Source organism: Gymnoscopelus microlampas, assembly GCF_963454915.1.
Source record: "Gymnoscopelus microlampas genome assembly, chromosome: 4".
NCBI classification, from domain to species: domain Eukaryota; kingdom Metazoa; phylum Chordata; class Actinopteri; order Myctophiformes; family Myctophidae; genus Gymnoscopelus; species Gymnoscopelus microlampas.
In genome coordinates, this window is record NC_139941.1 from 11,537,456 (window position 1) to 11,542,262 (window position 4,807).

Genomic DNA, 4,807 nt, shown 5'->3' on the forward strand with positions numbered 1-4,807 from the left:
AGTGGAAAACAGTGGCCGGTGTGGTCCCTTTAAGGAGACAAACAAAAACGCATTAGTTGCCAGCCCTAGTATCACACTATAAAACATTATATTCAAATCATTAAAAGAACAAAACAGCTTAAAACCTACTTTGTGTTGCAGTAACGGTGCACACAATGCAAGGCCAAGGCAAGGGGCAACCTCAATACCAGAGCTGCTGTATAAAAGAAGACAGTGATGTTACAAACTAAAATACATTAAAATCCACAAAGAGGCAATGCATAAAATGTATACTGCTTTACCCGTGTCTCCAGGTAGGGCTGACAGAACAGAACAGACACCACCCAGGAGGTCACTTCATTTGTAAAACTGAAATAATAAATAAATGCATTAAAATAAGATAATAAAACACAATGATGTTGGCTAAATTAAAGTGCTAAAGAGCCTGGGAAGCCTCCATGTGCTCAACAGAAAATAGACAACCAAACAAACAAAAGCCAGTAGTAACATGTGCTCAAACAATAAGCTAAACATTAGCATGAGCTACAACAAACAAAAGGGTCGCACAAAGTAGCAGATCTACAAGGTTCAGTTTTTGGCCTACCATGTGTTCTCCTTCTCCCTGCATGAACCATGCTGCCTACAGCAGAGACAAATGGCTCTCTACTGGGAGGAGCTGGCTTTTATACTTCCTGGTCATATGACCAGGTCAGGTGCAGTGGGTGCACCAGTCACCTAGATTCCCACATATGATTTGAAGATCGAAAAACAACAGAAAAAGAAAACACAGCTCACGGTAACTAAAGCTCCACTGGCTAAGAGAAACGATCCACAGATCGTATAAAACAATTAAAAGAACGCTTTTTGAAACGCTTCCGTCTTCCGGTAAAAACAAATGGAATTCTGGGTAACAGAGGAATAAACGAACGGCCTGCAGTGACGGTAATGACCAGCAGAGGCTGCTAAAAATCGGTATTTGTGGACCTGCACTGTATAACTTTAACTTGGTATGTTTTCAAAATAAATCGTACATGCATTTTAAAAGATGCTTCATGCAACCGGACAGAATGTATCAATAAAGTTGAATAATACATCTATCAATCATTCATTTATCGATATATCTTTCTCAGTCAGTACATCCGTCAGTCCGCTTCCATCCAGGGAAAGACATTTTCAGAACGGAGGTCGAACAATAGGAAGAGGAATAGTACACAAGTACAGTACATAGTTTCAAGCTAGTTAACAAGAAAAAATAGCAGTTAGTAAACTGTAAACTTGGTCATCCTGAAGCTATGTGATATTAAAGCCTTTTCTGTTGTTGGTTTGGAGGGCTTGAAACAGACTTGTTTAATCTTCCCATCAGTTAGTTCACAATTACACCAACCTGGGGCATTTCTGCTTTATTTTTTTGCAGCCAATGTGCATTAGGCATACAAATCCAGTGTTTCTAAATCAGTGGGCCAAGTACCTCAAAGCGGGTTAGGAGATCATATATGGCATCTGTGTTGATGACACGGTCAGCGTTATTTAAAATATGGTGGTTCTAAGGTGAAGTAAAAATCAGGTCGCAATGCAGCATCAGTTGAGAACTCATTGACGGTAATTTAAATATAATGGATTAAAACGTGATGTGCTTTCACAACTTATCGATTTTAGGAAGTCATTTAATGCCATTGCTGGAATTCTCCCTGCTATTTGTTCTTTGCTGACACGGAACAATAACACTTACCGGACCTGCTCCAGTGCCTTTTTAACGCTCAAGGTTCCTCATGCTCAGGCAGAGTTGCCGTTGGGCAAGGCAGCATTCTCTGTCAGTGGGCCAACTCATGGAATGAGACAATTGGCAGTGTCAGTTGAAAAGTCTGTTCCTTACCATCAATTTGGTCGGTTCAGAGCAATGGTTTTTAACACTTTTACTCGAGATGTGCCAGTTTTCATCAATTTATTTAGGTTTTTGGTTAAGCTGTTTTTAGGTAGAGTTTTAAGCACTTTTTAATCTGTTGTAATTGTCTCCGCCAGGCCGAAGGCGTGTGTGTGTGTGTGTGTGTGTGTGTGTGTGTGTGTGTGTGTGTGTGTGTGTGTGTGTGTGTGTGTGTGTGTGTGCGTGCGCGTGCGTGATCATGTGCGTGTGTGTCCATCTGTGAGCATGTCTCCAGCACCGTTATTATGAAAAAACAGCTGAAGGTGACTGACTGCAACGTCCGGCATGGCTCAATCTGTCACGGTTTGAGTCAGGGCAGGATTGTAGGACCCAAGTGCAGGAGAGACAGAGGCAGAACTGGTCGGTTTAACGGGTTTATTAACTCAAAAGGTAATAATACAGGCAAGGGACTGAACTCACGATGTAACAACAGGCAACATAATACAATGAACAAGCAAGGACAGGTTGCAAACACAGGGCTTAAATAGACAGGGAAATAATAAGACACAGGTGAACGCAACAATCAAGGAGCGCTGCCAGGGCTCTGCGCGGAGGGCGTCGGCGCAGAGACTCTTCTTGGGCACAAGAATAATCAACAAGAATCAACAACACTATTTCAAGAGCTACATTATGGAGAGGCCCATGGACAAAAGCAATAACATGAGATCTGGTCTTATCTTAGATGACGTCTAGTATGTTGTCGGGTTGTTTCCTAGGCATTTCCTCCACAGAGTTTCAGTACCAGTTTCTTATAGTCTCCTGAAGCTTCACCCTGCCAGACAAGACACACAACAACATTCATAATCAGCAAACAGGTCCTCCCAATAACGTTTTTTTTTTTTTTTTTTTTTTTTTACAACTTTTTCTTCCCAATTTAGTTGTTATGCCAAGTGATATTATTTCTGTGTTGTCACTGCTGTTCTATCCTACTGACTCACTGCCAGTCTAAAATACACAGATGTCAAGCATTTACAGATAGATGGTGATTCTGAGTCAGGTAAAACTCAGGTTGCAATGCAGCATCATGTCGTCATAAATCAGCGAAAAAGATCATAATATAGCAAATAAATAAATGATACATAAATGATAAAAAAAAAGATCTCTCTTAATTTGTCTGAGCAGTAGGTGAGATCTGTTTCCATGAATGCATTTCATGTCTGATTAACAGACTGAATGAAGACATTTTACAGTACTGATTTCCAACCCGTTTTGCACCGGGAAAAACATTTTGTGCAAGGGCCCAATGGGAAGCTGTACATACATACTGTACGTTAGTATAGTGTGTGTTTGTGTGTGTATTGTGTGCATTAGCATGCTGTTCCATCCACACCTTGCCCTGTGTGGCCCCATGTGGCACCATGTGGCAGCTGTAATCCTTTCACATCACACCTGTCTCCCTCTTCTCTGCCAAGAGGCAAGGACATGCAGTCAACTGTGGACTGGAAAAGTGTCTGTATCGACTTGTTTGAGTCGGACAAAGTGACACACAATGATGTACAGGTCCAATTTGACACTTTTAAAATCTTACACCCTATATACTATGTCGACTTGATACTTAATTTCACATTCCGGATTTTACTGAGTGGGTTCTCCATCTTGCTCAGCATGTATACTGGACACATCAGCTGTTGTGGGGATTGAACACAGGACATTTTTGTTACAGGACCAGATGGGCTAAATCTATACACAGTAATAGTGAGACCAACAGCACAACCCTGCTGAGGCAGATGGCTGACACACCTGGGGACGACTGGACTAGCGTTGTGCATGTGACATAAATAGGTACGTGAAAATAATTTAGATGCAGGTCAAATGTGTGTATAATTAGTAATGAGGATGTAGTAGGCTATTCATCTAAATCTAAACTTTTCAAGCTTTTTACTGTTTTCCTTTGTGTGTGACAATAGTGCAATATTATTTATTATTTATTTAGTTAGCTGCTACCAAAGTAGCAGCTACTCTTCCTGGGGCCCACAACAAACATAACAATACTTATCATACATAAAATAAATAAACACATAAATAAATAAAAACATTCTTAATAAATATGATTACTTTCATGTCAATAACGAAAACACAAATATTATCTATCGGGCAGATAAACACAACTCAGACAAACATTAAATCCCATTTAACTATGCATAAAGTTGCAGAGGCAACACTAGAGGTGACCAGAAGGGCGCGCTGTTGTTGTAGTTGTCACTCCTTGTCTTGAACGTATTTCGGCTTTAGTATGATGTCTGCTGGCAGCCCTAGTTTGACGCTGGAAGTGGAAAAAAATACAATGTTTTTTATATGCGATAACGGCAAAGTAATCTTTAGTTTTATCTGTTTGAGAGGTCATAGGTTATAGGTTCTGTATTTATCCAACTATTACACCCGGAGGAAAAATAAAAAGAGTTACAAGGAAGAAAACTAAAAACTAAACTAGGACAACATGAAAACCAGTCAAACTGTCTGTCAGTCATTCACAACTTGCAAGAGAATTTTTTATTTTCTGTTCCTTTGTGAAAACACCTGGGGCATGTTGGTAGACCTGTGTTAAGCAAATATCTCAAATTAAAAACATAAATAAAAAGTCCATAACTTTAAAACGGTAAGAAATAGTGAACATAGCAGAGGCTGCAGTGAGCTTGTAGATCGGCTATTTTCACTATTGAATAGGGCTTAACAGGTCAATTTATCATGTATTTTTGAAAGTTTGGCTCCCTGGCAGACACCAAATTTTGCTTTTGGGTCTCGAGCTAAAAAGTTTGGGAACCCCTGTTATGTTCTCAGATTAATCAGATTTTAGATTATGTTCTAATGCAGCTAGAGACCTGTGCCCCTCCTCTCTGCCCTTGGTACAGGGGCATCATTTGGGTTCACAAACCAGTTTTTTGTTTTGTTTGTTTAGTTTTTCAGGCA